The 17,020-nt window shown below is 37.2% G+C and overlaps 1 protein-coding gene and 1 pseudogene across 8 annotated transcripts in view; one reads left to right on the forward strand and one right to left on the reverse strand.

Annotated features, from left to right (window-relative positions):
• The window catches only part of CRPPA (CDP-L-ribitol pyrophosphorylase A), a 387,693-nt gene that overhangs the window by 46,762 nt on the left and 323,911 nt on the right, over positions 1–17,020 (forward strand). The window lies entirely within an intron of this gene.
• On the reverse strand, positions 10,758–11,823 carry LOC128560101 (heterogeneous nuclear ribonucleoprotein A3-like; annotated as a pseudogene).

Raw genomic sequence — 17,020 nt, forward strand, 5'->3', positions numbered from 1 at the left:
CTTTGTTTTTATTGCTGAGTAATGTTTTGGCTATTCAAGTTTTTTTTCTGATTCCATATAAAACGAAGTATTATTTTTTCAAGACCTTTAAAATATGACAATGGAGCTTTAATAGGAATTGCATTAAAATTATATATTGCTATGGGTAGTATGGACATTTTAACAATGTTGATTCTTCCCAGCCATGAGCATGGTATGTTTTTCCCTCTGTTAACATCTTCAGCTATTTCTTTTCTTAAGGTTTCATAGTTCTCTTTGTAGAGATCTTTCACATCCTTTGTTAGGTATACTCCCAAATATTTCATCTTCTTTGGCACTACTGTGAAAGGAATAGAGTTTTTGACTGTTTTTTTCAGCTTGGTTATTGTTGGTATATATAAAGGCTACAGATTTATGGGTGTTGATTTTGTAGCCTGAGACATTGCTGTATTCCTTGATCACTTCTAAAAGTTTTGTAGTAGAATCCCTAGTATTTTCCAGATATACGATCATATCATCTGCAAAGAGTGAAAGTTTGATCTCTTCTGACCCTATGTGGATACCCTTGATCGCCTTTTCTTCCTTAATTGCAATGGCTAAAACTTCCATGACAATGTTCAAGAGCAATGGAGACAATGGGCAACCTTGCCTGGTTCCTGATCTAAGTGGAAATGATTTCAATTTAACTCCATTCAATACGATATTGGCTGCGGGTTTGCTGTAGATGGCCTCTATTAGTTTAAGAAATGTCCCTTCTATACCAATTTTCTTAAGTGTTCTGATTATGAAGGGATGCTGGATATTATCAAAAGCTTTTTCTGCATCAATTGAAAGAATCATATGGTACTTATTTTTTAGTTTATGTGTTGAATTACATTTATAGATTTACGTATATTGAACCAGCCTTGAGACCCTGGGATAAATCCGACTTGGTCATGGTGTATAATTTTTTTGATGTGTTGTTGGATTCTGTTTGTTAGAATCTTATTGAGTATTTTAGCATATATATTCATTAGTGATATTGGTCTATAATTTTCTTGTCTTGTTGGGTCTTTCCCTGGTTTGGGGATCAAGGTGATGTTTGCTTCATAGAATGTGTTGGGTAATATTCCTTATTTTTCTATATTTTGGAAGAGGTTTAGTAATGTAGGTACTAGATCTTCTTTAAAGGTTTGGTGGAATTCTGATGTAAAGCCATCTGGTCCTGGGCTTTTCTTTTTAGGGAGATTTTGTATAGTTGATGCTATTTCATAACTTGATATAGGCCTGTTCAACATTTCTACTTCGTTCTGGCTAAGTCTTGCTTGGTGGTGTACTTCCAGGTATTGGTTGATTTCTTTCAGATTTTCATATTTCTGAGAGTAGAGTTTCTTGTAGTATTTGTTAAGGATTTTTGGAATTTCTGAGGGGTCTGTTGTTATTTTATCGTTACCATTTCTGATTGATGAAATTAGAGATTTTACTCTTTTTTTCCTGTTTAGGTTGCCCAAGGTTTATCTCTTTAATGATCTTTTCAAAAAACAGCTTTTGGATTTATTGATCTGTTGTATAATTCCCTTGTTTTCCATTTCATTTAGTTCTGCTCTGATTTTGGTTATTTCTTTTCTTCTGCTGGGTTTGGGGTTGGAGTGTTCTTTCTTCTCCAGTTGCTTGAGATTTCCCATTAATTTATTAACTTCCTCTCTTTACATTTTCTTGAGGAAGGTTTGCAGTTGTATAAATTTCCCTCTTTGAACTGCCTTTGCAGTATCCCAGAGGTTCTGGTAATTCATGTCTTGATTGTTGTTTTGTTCCAAAAATTTGGTGATTTCCTTCTTGATCTCGTCTATAACCCATCTATCCTTCAGCATAAGTTTGTTTAGCTTCCATGTTTTTGTATGGATATGCAGGTTCCTGTTGTTATTGAGTTCAACTTTTATTTCATGATGGTCTGACAAGATGCAAGTAATAATTTCTATTTTCTAAATTTGCTGAGGTTAGATTTGTGGCCTAGGATGTTGTCAATTTTGGAGTATGTTCCGTGGGCTGATGAAAAGAATGTGTATTCAGTTTTTTTTGCATGAAATGTTCTGTAGATGTCTGTTAAGTGCAGATGTTGAATGGTTGAGTTTAAATCTAAAATTTCTTTGCTTAGCTTCTTTTTGGAGGATCTATCCACTGCTAAACGGGTGTTAAAATCTCCAACTACTATGGAAGTGGAGGAAATTGAGTTGCTCATGTCTGTTAGAGTTTCTCTTATAAATTGAAGTGCGTTTTGGTTGGGTGCATAAATATTAATAATAGAGATCTCATGATATTATTACCTTTAAAAAATATGAAGTGTCCATCCTTATCCTTAATTATTTTGATTGGTTTAAAGCCTATTGCATCTGCGAAGAGGATTGCAACTCCTGGCTTTTTCTGCTTTCCATTTACCTGGAATATAGATGACCATCCCTTCACCTTGAGTCTATATTTGTCTTTTAATGTAAGATGTGATTCTTGTATGCAGCAGATATCTGGCTTGAGTTTTTGTATCCACTCAGCCAACCTGTGCCTCTTTAGAGTACAGTTAACCATTCAGATTAATTGAGAATATTGATAAGCCTTTCAAGAGTCCAGTGGATGGGCAGCGCCTGTGGCTCAACTAGTAGTGCGCCGGTCTCATATGTCATAGGTGGTGGTTTCAAACCCAGCCCCGGCCAAAATCCACCAAAAAAAAAAAAAAAAAAAAAAAAAAGGAAAAATACAAATGCCTAGATTCTAGACATCAGAATACCTGGGAATGAAGGGAGATATATATACAAAGGGTGCCAAAAGAGAATCCATTGGACATTTTTAATCCTTTTGTGACTGTGGAAGTTGGAATTTGATCAAAATTTTCTGGGTGAGTTTACTTTTGTGGTGGATGGTTACGCTGGTCTTTATGGAAGATAGGTCTGAGAATATCCTGGAGAGCTGGTTTTAGTTATGGCAAATTTCTTCAACATGTGAATGTCATTGATGTATTTAATTTCTCCATCATAAATGAAACTCAGTTTAGCTGGGTACAGGATCCTGGGTTGAAAGTTATTCTGTTTTAGGAGATTAAACGTTGATGACCATCCTCTTCTAGCTTGAAAGTTTTCAGCAGAGAGATCTGCAGTTAGTCTAATATTCTTCCCCTTGTAGGTAATGGTTTTCTTTTGTCTGGCAGCTTTCAGAATTTTCTTCTTCATATTAACTTCAGTGAAATTGATTATGATGTGTATGGGGGATGTCTTATTTGGGTTTAGTCATGTTGGAGTTCTCAAACTGTCTGCTATCTGAATTTCAGAATCTCTTGGCATGTCTGGAAAGTTCTCCTTCATAATTTCATCGAGAGGAGACTCTGTGCCTTGTTAAGCCACTTCATCACTTTCGGGGATCCCTATACAACGAATATTGTTTTTCTTCAAATTATCCAAGAGCTCTCTGAGAGAGTGATCTGTTTTTGCCCTCCATTTCTCATCCTCTTTCTTTTTTTTTTTTTTGTAGAGACAGAGTCTCACCTTATCGCCCTCAGTAGAGTGCCCTGGCATCACACAGCTCACAGCAACCTCCAAATCCTTGGGCTTAGGCGATTCTCTTGACTCAGCCTCCCAAGTAGCTGTGACTACAGCACGTGCCACAATGCTTGGCTATTTTTTTGTTGCAGTTTGGTTGGGGCTGGGCTTGAACCCGCCACCCTTGGCATATGGGGCCAGTGCCCTACCCGCTGAGCCACAGGCGCCGCCCCCATTTCTCATCCTCTTTGAGAGTTTGGGAGCATTCGAAAACTTTGTGTTCAGTGTCAGAAATCCTTTCTTCTGCTTGCTCCATTCTGTTACTTAGGGATTCTACTGTGTTTCTCAGATCTTTGAGAGATGCAACTTCTGTCTCAGTGTGTCAAAATCTTTGGTCATTTGGTCGTTGAATTTGTTGAATTCTTGAGATATCTTTTGGGTTACTGGTTGGAGTTCTAATTCAATCTTATTTGCTATTCAGATTCTGAATTCGATTTCTGACATCTAGCTATTTGTTTGTGGATGGGATCTTGTGCTGTGTCTGCCCCATTGATCCTTGGGGGAGTTGATCTACTCTGATTATTCATATTGCCAGAGTTTTTTTGTTGATGTCGCCTCATGGTTGTTTTTCACCATTGCCTCTGGCCGTCCTCAGAGTTGTGGAGGTGTCTTTCCAAGATTAGACCCCAGCGGGATCACTCTATTGTTGCTTGATCTTCGTAGGGAGTGACCCTGTGTAGTTCATCTGGGGCTGCTCCAGCTAGGGAGTTCTGGTTGTGGAAGCAGCTCCGGCATGTGACACACCTGGATCCAGTAACAGGGCTGGAGGTGGTGTGCATGGTTCTTGGAGTGCCTGGCCCCCAGTGACTTTGGCACAGATAGCCCAAGGCTCCAGCAGTCTCTGGCCAGGAGAAGGGCTCTGTGTAGAGGCAGGGAGGGCTCCAGAGGGCTCACGGCTCACGGCTACCCTGCTGGCCAGACCAGCAGTTCCGTGTGGAGGCTGGGAGGACACAGGATGGAGGACACAGGGTTGCACGTCTCCCGCAGTTTCTGTTCAGGGCATGCGGAGGCCCAGTTGGTGTGGGGTTGCGGCACAGATCTTATTGAGTTCCGGGCAGCGCCAAGCCCAGGAATTTGAGGTTGCTGTGAGCTGTGACACCACGGCCCTCTACGCAGGGCAACAGTCTGAGCCTCCAGTGTGCCAGAACCATCTCACTCTGCCCCTAATGGTTAAGGGTGTAAGGCAGCTCAGTCCCCGCCTTTAGGCTGCTCAGTTGATAGGTTACTAGGTCCCACCTGATCCTTGCTCTGGGACCCTGAAGGCGGAGCTTGCCAGGGCAGTTCTCTCACACAATGGCTCCCTGTAGCCCAGCTCAGTGGCTCTGTCTGGGGCCCCAGACAATGCCCAAAGTTCTCTGCACTCCTGCTCAAGCTCTCCCCAAGGCAGTTCAACTGAGTGCCAAGTCCAAAACATTGAAACAGTTCACAGTTAAGACCTTTCCAGTTTGCAGTCTCACTGCTTCTTGTACTTACAGTTGCTGGCGTGATTAGGTCTATCAAACACATGCAACCACTTGCCAGTTTCCCACTGTTTTTGTCCTCCTCTTGGGGTCCAGAAGTCCCTTGCTGGCTCCCTGTATCCTTAAAGGGATGATTATAGGCAGATCCCACCAGCCAGAGATGTCTGGAGTCTTATCTCCCTAGACTCACCGTGCCCAGTTGCAGGGAAACTGTTACTTGGCTGCCATCTTTAATCCATCTGATTGGAACTTATTTAAGAGAGAATAGAAAGGCCAGTTTCTTGAGGAACTTATATATTGAGCAGAGAAATGGAAGGGGTAGTAGAAAACAGTCATAGATTAGTAATAATGTGAAACTAGTTGATGAACAACTATAGGCCTACATGAGAGAAAAACACAAATTCAAGAAGGAGGAAGGAGGAGAGGTCTGGTAAGCTCTCACTTAGAAGGTACAATGTAGGGCACACCTCCTGGTGTGAGGGCTCAATTACACTGTGGACTTTACCTGACAAATGCAAACAACATAACCTAATTGTGTGTATCCTGATAGTAATCTGAAATAAAAAAGAAGGGTTTCATTATTCTTTTAAGATGGATGATATAACAGCATATTGACATGATGGAGGGATTAAGTATGGAGGAAAAGTCTGTGCTGGAATGAGAATGGGTAGGAACAATGGCACTAGTGGTATGGAAGTAGACCCTGGCTGGGAGGATCAATAGTTTATCCAGAGGAACAGGAGGAAAGGCAAAGCATGTGGATACAGATGCAGATAGATTAATAGATGTAGTGGGAGGACTTAGGATTTGTTTTTTTGTTTTCTCTGTGATCTAGGGAGTAAGTCATCAGCTGAGAGTGGGGAAGGTAGGTGAAATGTCCTGGCTTTGAGAAAGAAGATGTCTGAAATAGTTAATATTGCCTTTCATTTTTATTTCTTACATCTAGCCTAATATATATGTTATTTATTATTATTACATATTATTATATAATATATAAATAAAACTATCCCCCCCAAAAATGTATCAGGGCTATTTTTTGGGTATTCATGGCAAACTATGATAACTTTTGATCTAAAAAATCTACAAAGCTATTAAATCGCACAGTCATTAATGTGACCATGAAATATTGACTTAGGGTTTTTTTTTTTTTAAATCAAAGATACAGCTTTTCTTTGTGAAACTCATGTAGAAAATGCAAAATAGTGCTTACCATTTGAGAGTTGAGCAGAAATCCAGGCACTGTAACCAAGGCCATGTGAAGATGAAGCATATCTAGAAGAAACACATTATAAGCTGATCACAGTCGTTATGGATTATGGCAAAATAAAAGTAGGTGTGCAGTTTTTGGTTATAGGTGACTTTTTGTCTTCAAAGGATGGTGGAAGTGATAGATGTCAAGATGCTATTCTGCATGCTGACCTGCTGGATTATTTCCCCATCCACCCTCCGGCTTATCTCATTCACTCTCTTATTATATGTAAGCCATGCTCACTTTATTTTAGTTTTTCAAATACTAAAAATTTTCTTCTATCTGGAATTTTATTTCCTTCTGATCTTGCTACTTATCCTTTAGATATCAAGTCAATGTTTGCTCAGGGAGGGCTTTCCTGTCCTGTTCAGTGTAAATTAAGCCAACCCTTTATGTGTTTTTCCAGTGCCTATTTTTTTTTCTCCCCAGCATTGAATTATGTTTGAGTAATTATTTGAGTTGTTTGTGAAATTTTTGATTCCCCTGATAGACTGTGCATCCTTGTGAAGGTGAGGATAGTATCTGTCTTGTTCTTAGCAACATGCCTCATATATTACTGTCAAGTACATATTTGTTCCAAAGAATGATCATAAAGGCTTGCATGCATATAAACAGATGGAAAGTGGCCCATGTACTTGCTCTTCCTCTACCTGGGCAGCATTTTCCAGATATTCAAATTGCTTGTTTCTACTCTTCATTGGTCCCTTTGTAAATCTTATTCCTCAGAGAAGCATTAGCTGATAATCTTATATAAGATAGGAACCTCTATCATGTGTCTTTTATTTTGCTTTAGTTTCTTTATTAGATACCTATTTTTTGGTTAAGAATTTGTCTATCTTTTCCTGATAGTCTCAGTTTTACTAGGGCAGGGACTTTATCTTGTTCCCTTACCTCTGTGATCTAGGGAATAAGATATCTTAGCACCTAGGAGAGTTCATGGCACACATTAGGGTCTTGAGAAACATTGTCAAATGAATTTCATCCATAGGTGTATATGTGTTAATAAATGATATAATTTAATAAATTAATATAATATATGATATAGTTTACAAATTAATAAATATGTAATGCTAATTACATAAAACTTTCATGAGGGTAATATATGTGTATATATTTATATAAAGTATATACAATTATAAATTCTTTTTAAAACCTTTAAGAAATTCATCTGAAATTATTGAAAGTTTGGGCAAAGACTTACAGATAAAATTGTTGACTTACAATATTTTGTAAATGTGAAAATTTCTACTGAGTTGATATTTCTAGTAATCAATTAAATTGTGTCATATTCCTTAGCAGAAACTTTATGGGGTTACCAAAAGTTATTTTTTACATCATTTTTGAGATGCAAAAATGTGTTGACTACATATAAAATGTGTTGTTTAATGTCTGTATGTACAAATATATACACAAAGCGGAAAGACTGATTGCATGTGTGAGCACTGAAATGTTATTGTGCCTGTGTCTGGATCAATAACTTAAAAATCATTAAAATCTACAATTGTGATACTTAAGATACATAAATACTTGTTTTTGATTGGTTTTTGGCTTTTTCATGTAACTAGGTATTTGTACAATTTTTTCTTATTGCTTAAGATAATTTTGGGGAGAAAAATCTATCTTGAGGAATTTTTCGTGACACATTATGTGGTGAAAGAGAAAAGATTCTTCAAGAAAATCATGACTATTAAATAATAACAAATTCAATAATGAAAACAGTGCAGTCTCCAGGAACATGAAGAAAAGCCCACAGATGGGTGCAGAAGATTCTTACTGCATATTCATTCAGACTTGAAATTCTGTGCAGTTTAGGGAATAATACATTTTCATTCAAAGACTTTTTTAAGTTACACAAATCCATTTTTTGAGAAAATTGCTGACAGGGTCGCAGATCATATTCTGAACTTTATTGTTTAGAGACTTGGTTTCATTTCTGAAACTCAAGAATTTTTGAGAAAATTGCTGACATGGGCCCAGATCATATTCTGAACTTTATTGTTTAGAGACTTGGTTTCATTTCTGAAACTCAAGCTTTTATGTACATGGAGAATTTTAGAAGGTAATTGTTTTAATTAACTTTTTATGAAAATGTACATGCTTGAAAGATATAGTAGGATTTAACCAGTGGCTGAACTGGGCTCTGGTGTGTTCATTATGTGCCTTTTGGTTTGCTTTCCATCTTAGAGACTTCGCTGTGAAGATATATTTAAGTGCTGCTCCTATAATGGAGATTGAGAAGCTGTGTTTTTAAGTGCCTATTTATCTTGGAAGGGTAAATATACCCATAAAAAATAACATCATTCTCACCCCCTGAATTTTTAGAAGGTTCCTGTCACTTTTGTCTCTGGATATCCAAATATAATTGTGGAATTGAAGGATTATGATAGGAATTCCCTTTAATGATCATAGCCTATCTATACCCTGCATGCATTAGCAGAAATCGGATCTGTGTCTTGCAATATATATGGACAATGTATATGTCCTTTACAAGCTGACTTAATAGGAAACAGTCAGATGCAGTGTTATTAAGAATGTCTTTTCTGCATATCCATCAAGGATTTTGATTCTCAGAAGTTTTATTACCATTTTACAGAGCACAGTTTCCTGTTGCTTCTCCTTTTCTACCTTCATCCCTGGCTCTTTTTTGCTGACTGTTTAGGTGGGCCTGTATTGAATTTGGAGGTGATAAGGAAGAGCCTCAAAATAAAATGATTCAAAACAAACCTCATATCACATGGGATTTTGGGGTAGGGAGCTGGCTGGGTGGGCAATGAAGGGTTGGGGAGGTAGGTAGAGATAAGAGAGCGGACATAAGTCATTTTTTCTTAAACAAATGGAGACTTGTGGAAAAGGATAAGAAATGAAAAGATTCTCAAGAAGGGTGAGGGAGAGGATGTATGAAGAAAATGAGTGAAACAGAGACATAGTAGGTATTTGAAGATGAAGCTTTCTGTTTCCAAAAGAGCCGACATTTTCTATTAGTGAAATTATCTACAAACCATCATTTTGTTTCTCATAAATGTCAGTTGCAAACCACACTATGAAGTGACATATCTGAGTTGTTAATGGAAACATAATCTATTTATAGTACTTTATCAGATAAAATAATCCACAATCTTGGTATATGTTTGGAAAAGAGTTAAAAATGCTTAAAATCATGATTCATCCTATTGGTCATATTTCTCATAAGTGTATCTTTTTCTCTTTTTTCCCTCTCCTATCTTTATTTATTTTTCTTCAACCAATTCTACTAGATATGCTTACATAGCTAGGTCATTTTTTACATCCTATTTTGGGAAAATCCTAAAGAGTTGTAGGAAATAAGATTCCGTGATTTGGCTTGGGATCTCCTCTGAGCATAATTTTTAACCCTAAATTTTTTTCCTTAATCATTAGCTTAAAAAGCATAAATTATTTTTACCCTGTATTTAGTTCACAGATATGGCAATCACTTTATAAGTTGCTAGTTCTGTAAGTATATTGGTTTATGTAAGTTTAAGTTTAGTTATGTAAGGTTAGTAATGGTTCTGGTTTCAGCCACATCCTCTGTAGCTTTTAGTGTTTTATAACGTTCTATTTTTGTCAATCTGATGGATATATATAGATTTGAGTTTTAATTAAAACTTGATTGCTAGTGAGACTGGAGTTTTGTTTCTTCATCTTTCCCTGTGTTGCTTATTGCTATGAGCTGAATGTTAGTGTTGGCCCAAAATTCATATGTTGAAACCTAACCCTAAAGAAGATGGTATTAAGAGGTAGGACCTTTGGAATGTGATTATGTCATAAGGAAAGAGCACTCAATGGGGTTAATGCCTTTATAGAAGAGGCTTGAGGGAGCTGGTGTACCCCTAGCCACCATGTGAAGGTGCAGCAAGAAGGTGCCATTTGTGAGTCCTGGGCCCTTACCAGACTCCACAATCCGTTGGCACGCTGATCTTGGATTTCCCAGTCTGGAACTGTGAGTAGTAAATTCTGTTCATCAATTACCCAGCCTCCATGGACTAAGACACTTACTAACATTTTACTAATAATGCATATTAGTAGCCTCTATTTTCCTGATGGCTTGTTTCTTTCTTTTTTTTTCTTTTGAAAAGTTAAAAATTCCTTAATTTTTTATTCCTGGTACTACTACCACAATTTACAGGGCAGTATACCTGATGTAATGAAAAGAAAAAGAAAAAGATAAAGCTACAATAGATAAAAGACCTCAGGAATGTACATCTAATTGACACTACATTGCATTAATCAATATCTGCACTTTTTGCAAACTGTGACTATGACAGTCCTGAACAAGAAGGGTTTCCTGTTTAAGCTGCAGTAACTTTTCTGACTATGGATCATCCTTCCTTCTGTGGCAGATTTTTTATGGATCATCGTTCCTTCTGTGGCAGATTTTTACATTTCCTCTAATGCATTTGGGACAACTGTCTCAAAGTAACCTGCAGCTTTCCTCACAACTGCTTGCTCTCACTCCTGCTAAGAACTATAGCCCTTTTCTGTTGTTTTTTAGAAACTTCTGCTACCGTATCCACCACTTCCACCACCTGATCCATAACCACTACCATATGGACTGCCCGAGCTTCTTCCACCAAAACTGCCCCCTTTCGTGGGTCCATAATTTGATTGCTGTTATCCACTGTAATTTCCAAAATCATTACAGTTCCCACCACCACCATAGTTACCTCCAAAATTTCCTCCTTCATTGTAACCATCATATCTTCTTCCACCACCATATCTGCCACCTTGGTTTCCATATCCTCATCCACCACCACCATAGCCCCCCTAATACTATAACCAGGACCACCGCCATAGTTCCCACCGTCACCTCCAAATCCATTGTATCCACAATCACCTCCTCCATAACTATCTCTGCTGCCACCACCTCCACCACCATATCCTCCTCTTCCACCAAAGTTTCCACCACTGCCAAAATTACCTCCACCACCTCCAAAGTTTCCTCCCCGACCCATAAAGTTGCCAGATCCACCTCCAAGACCTCTTTGCGATCCAGCAGACTGCATCTCTTGTTTAGAAAGGGCCTTTTTCACTTCACAATTATGCCCATTAATAGTGTGGTGTTTCTGAACAACAATTTTATTGACAGTATCATGATTATCAAAAGTTACAAAAGCAAATCCTCTCTTTTTCCCACTCTGCCTGTCTTCCATAACTTCTATGGTTTCCATCTTACCATACTTTTCAAAGTAGTCTCTCAAATTATATTCTTCTGTATCTTCTTTAATACTACCAACAAAATTTTTCTTCACTGTGAGATGGGCCCCAGGCTTTATAGAATCCTCTCTAAAACAGCTCTCTTTGGTTCCACAACATGCCTGTCAACCTTGTGTGGTTGAGCACATGTTGCTACATCCACCTCTTCCACACAAGAGTAAGTCACAAAACCAAAGCCCCTGGGACGTTTTGTTTGGGGATCTCTCATTACCACACAATCTGTGAGTATGCCCTATTTCTCAAAATGTTCTCTTAAACTATCATCTCTAGTTTCAAAGCTTAGACCACCAAGAAACAGTTTTCTCACCTGCTCTGGTTCCTTTGGATCATGGCCCTCCATTTTGAGACTGGACTCACCTCTTCCAACTCAACTTCAATATGGGACCGCAGCTTGTCTTTTTCTTCTTGATTTGCTGGAGTTTCTTTCATATTGTAGATTCTATCATTTTCTTGGTTTTGCATGTTACAATCTTCTCTCAATTTGTTTGTAACATTGTCTTTAATGTACTTCATTTTGATATAGCTAAATCCTGAGTTTATGGTCTTGTTTAAAAAATTCTTTTCCCTATCAGGAGGCTGAGGGAAGAGAATCGCCTAAGCCCAGGAGTTGGAGGTTGCTGTGAGCTGTGTGATGCCATGGCACTCTTCCGAGGGTGATAAAGTGAGAGTCTGTCTACAAAAAAACAAAAAAATTCTTTTCCCCATTATAGTTGTATTGTATTCTTAGCCTTGAGTTTTCATTTCATACTTAGGTCTTGGTTCATTTGGAGGTCATTTAAATATATTTGGTGATGTAGAGATTTTACTTTTTTCATGTTTATAAAGTGAAGTAATTATTTTTCAATATCATTTACTAAATTGTTCATGCTTTCCTAATTTGTGTCTTGGTTATGTTGCCTGTTTCTAATAGTGGGGGTACCAAAAAATGTATACACATTTAAAGAGATCTTGTTGGAAGTAAAATCATTCATTCTCAAAATTGTATAAATTGCAGGTAAAATGGATGTGTGTAGCATGTCTAGATACACTTGACAAGTAACGGTACCCTCAATTCAACTTTAAAAAGTAATACATAGATAACAGTGCTTAAAATGTGTATACATTTTATTTTCCACCCTCTATATAAATGTAGATTTATTTCTGGGTTCCTGTGATATTACATCTTATTTTCTTAATTTCAGAATTGTCTTTCAGCATGGGTTCCCCAGCAATTTAGAGCCTTAGGCAAGGTTTAAATGCTGATGGAAGGTGATATGGTCCCAACATAGTCACTGCTTCACAAACATAACTGGTCACTTCATCACATGGGATGTACCCAAATTGGATTATCCAAAACTGTTGTGTTTTTCTTTCCACTGGACTATTCTAATGGACAATATATCTGCTCGCTCCCTTTGTTAACATTTATCCCAGAGGCAGTAGACTCTGGGGTTCCTCATGTAGTCACAGAGAAGCTAGGTTCCATGACCTGTACCATGGTGTTTTAACTGTGTCTAGAGATAAGTGCAGGGAGAAGTAGAGACTGTGGCTTGTGTCCTCAGTTATGGACCAGGCCAGACCACACGTAGTTAGTCACATAGGGCCTGAGAGAGAGGTGAATCCCAGGAGAATCTGTGACAACTGATATATTCTGTTATTTATCTTTGTTTTCTATAAATGTGAAGTCTTAAGATCCCTCTGGTTGGAAGGTTTTACTGGAATTCTTTGAAATTATAAGATTTAAATTTTATGTTGTCTCTGTCATGAATATAGTATAGTTCATTCTGATATCTTTCATTTTTTGAAGGACTTTTACTTTATGTATATTAATATTTCTTAGATTGTATTTTAGCTGTTACCTTATTTTCTATTGTACATTCTAATTGATATTTGCTGTTATTTTTCTCTTTGGTGTATTAAGCTATAGGATGGAAATTTATTGAGCACTGGTTTTGAGTATGTACTTTGAATTCTAAGTTTTCTTACACAAATGATCATAGTGTCTGCACATAATAAATTTGTCTTTCTCTTTCAGTCCTCATTTTTCTTTCATTGTTGCTTTGGCCAGACCACCTGGTATTATACTGTAGACTAGCAAACATAATGGTATATGTTTTCTTGGATCGTATCATTAAACAGAGTTTATTTCATTTCTTAAGTATAATGTTTGTAGGTTTTTTAATAGAAAGTAAAAAATTTCCTTAACTTTCACTTTTCTAAAAACATTTTTCCTTTTATAAATCTCAGATATTGTACTTTTTGAAATCTTATGTATTTTCCCTCTCTCTATAGATGGTACCAATGTTTTTACTCTACTAATGTGAATTAACATGATAGACTTACCACTGTTAAATAGTCTTTGTGATTCTGGGATTACTCTTACTATCTATAATGTTTTATATACTATAGGATTTAGCTACCTGATATTTTATTAGGGCTTTTTTCCCCTTCTGTGTTTATAAGTTTCATTTTTTATGCTGTCCTTATTTGATTTTCTATTTTATTTTATTTTATTCATTTATTTATGTTTTTTCTTCTTTTTTTTATTGTTAAATCATAGCTGTGTACATTAGTACAATCGCCTATACCCATTCTAAGATGCACCATAGATGTGGCCCCACCCATTACCCTCCCTCCACCAAAACCTCCCCCTCCCTTCCCTTCCTTGGCCCTTTCCCCATAGTCTTGTGCTATAGTTGGGTTATAGTCTTCATGTGAAAGCTATAATTTAGCTTCATAGTAGGGCTGAGTACATTGGATACTTTTTCTTCCATTCCTGAGATACTTTGCTAAGAAGAATATGTTCCAGCTCCATCCATGTAAACATGAAAGAGGTAAAGTCTCCATCTTCCTTTAAGGCTGCATAGTATTCCATGGTATACATGTACCACAATTTGCTAGTCCATTCGTGGTTCAATGGGCACTTGGGCTTCTTCCATGACTTAGCAGTTATGAATTGGGCTGCAATAAACATTCTGGTATAGATGTCTTTGTTATATTGTGACTTTGGTCTTCTGGGTATAAACCTAGTAAAGGAATTATAGGATCGAATGGCAGGTCTATTTTTAGGTCTCTAAGTATTCTCCAAACATCCTTCCAGAAGGAACGTATTAGTGGGCATTCCCACCAGCAGTGTAGAAGTGTGCCCTTTCCTCCACATCCACGCCAACATCTTTGGTTTTGGGATTTTGTTATGTGGGCTACTCTTACTGGGGTTAGGTGATATCTCAAAGTAGTTTTGATTTGCATTTCTCTGATGATTAAGGATGATGAGCTTTTTTTCATGTATTTGTAGATTTTGCGTTGGTCTTCTTTAGAGAAGTTTCTCTTTAAGTCCCTTGCCCACCCTAAAATGGGGTCACGTGTTCTTTTCTTGCTAACAAATTTGAGTTCTCTGTGGATTCTGGTTATTAGACCTTTATCAGAGGTATAAACTGCAAATATTTTCTCCCATTCTGAGGGCTGTCTGCTTGCTTTACTTACTATGTTCTTGGCTGTGCAGAAGCTTTTTAGTTTGATCATGTCCCAGTAGTGTATTTTTGATACTGCTTCAATTGCCTGGGGAGTCCTCCTCATAAAATATTCACCCAGGCCGATTCCTTCAAGAGTTTTCCCTGCACTTTCTTCAAGTATTTCTATAGTTTGATGTCTTAAGTTTAAATCTTTTATTCAGTGAGAGTCTGTCTTAGTTAATGGTGAAAGGTGTGGGTCCAGTTTCAATCTTCTACAGGTTGCCAGCCAGTTTACCCAGCACCATTTGTTAAATAGGGAATCTTTTCCCCACTGAATGTTTTTAATTGGCTTGTCAAAGATCAAATAACGGTATGTAGCTGGATCCATCTCTTGGTTCTCTATTCTGTCCTAGACATCTACTTCTCTGCTTTTGTGCCAGTACCATGCTGTTTTGATCACTGGATTTGTAGCACCATCTCAGGTCTGGTAGCATGATTCTTCCTGCTTTGTTTTTATTTCTGAGTAATGTTTTGGCTATTCGAGGTTTTTTCTGATTCCATATAAAATGAAGTATAATTTTTTCAAGATCTTTAAAGTATGACAATGGAGCTTTAATAGGAATTGCATTAAAATTATATATTGCTTTGGGCAGTATGGACATTTTAACAATGTTGATTCTTCCCAGTCATGAGCATGGTATGTTTTTCCATCTGTTAACATCTTTGGCTATTTCTTTTCTTAGAGTTTCCTAGTTCTCTTTGTAGAGATCTTTCACTTCCTTTGTTAGGTATACTCCCAAATATTTCATCTTCTTTGGCACTACTGTGAAAGCAATAGAGTCCTTGACTGTTTGTTCGGCTTGGTTATTGTTGGTATATATAAAGGCTACAGATTTATGGGTGTTGATTTTGTAGCCTGAGACATTGCTATATTCCTTGATCACTTCTAAAAGTTTTGTAGTAGAATCCCTAGTGTTTTACAGATATACGATCATATCATCTGCAAAGAGTGAAAGTTTGATCTCTTCTGACCCTATGTGGATACCCTTGATTGCCTTTTCTTCCCTAATTGCAATGGCTAAAACTTCCATTACAATGTTAAAGAGCAGTGGAGACAATGGGCAACCTTGCCTGGTTCCTGATCTAAGTGGAAATGATTTCAATTTAACTCCATTCAATACGATATTGGCTGTGGGTTTGCTGTAGATGGCCTCTATTAGTTTAAGAAATGTCCCTTCTGTACCAATTTTCTGAAGTGTTCTGATCATGAAGGGATGCTGGATATTATCAAAAGCTTTTTCTGCATCAATTGAAAGAATCATATGGTCCTTAGTTTTTAGTTTGTTTATGTGTTGAATTACATTTATAGATTTACGTATATTGAACCAGCCTTGAGACCCTGGGATAAATCCGACTTGGTCATGGTGTATAATTTTTTTGATGTGTTGTTGGATTCTGTTTGTTAGGATCTTATTGAGTATTTTAGCATCTATATTCATTAGTGATATTGGTCCATAATTTTCTTTTCTTGTTGGGTCTTTCCCTGGTTTGGGGATCAAGGTGATGTTTGCTTCGTAGAATGTGCTGGGTAATATTTTTTCTTTTTCTATATTTTGGAAGAGGTTTAGTAATATAGGTACTAGTTCTTCTTTAAAGGTTTGGTGGAATTCTGATGTAAAGCCATCTGTTCCTCGGCTTTTCTTTTTAGGGAGATTTTATATAGTTGATGCTATTTCAGAACTTGATATAGGCCTGTTCAACATTTCCACTTAGTTCTGGCTAAGTCTTGGTAGGTGGCATGCTTTCAGGTATTGGTCGATTTCTTTCAGATTTTCATATTTGTGAGAGTAGAGTTTCTTGTAGTATTCGTTAAGGATTTTTTGAATTTCTGAGGGGTCTTTTGTTATTTCGTCATTACCATTTCTGATTGATGAAGTTAGAGATTTTACTCTTTTTTTCCTGGTTATCTTGGCCAAAGGTTTATCTATTTTATTGATCTTTTCAAAAAACAGCTTTTGGATCTATTGATCTGTTGTATAATTCCCTTGTTTTCAATTTCATTTAGTTCTGCTCTGATTGTGGGTATTTCTTTTCTTCTGCTGCATT

The sequence above is a fragment of the Nycticebus coucang genome, chromosome 11, assembly GCF_027406575.1.
Source record: "Nycticebus coucang isolate mNycCou1 chromosome 11, mNycCou1.pri, whole genome shotgun sequence".
Classification (NCBI taxonomy): Eukaryota; Metazoa; Chordata; class Mammalia; order Primates; family Lorisidae; genus Nycticebus; species Nycticebus coucang.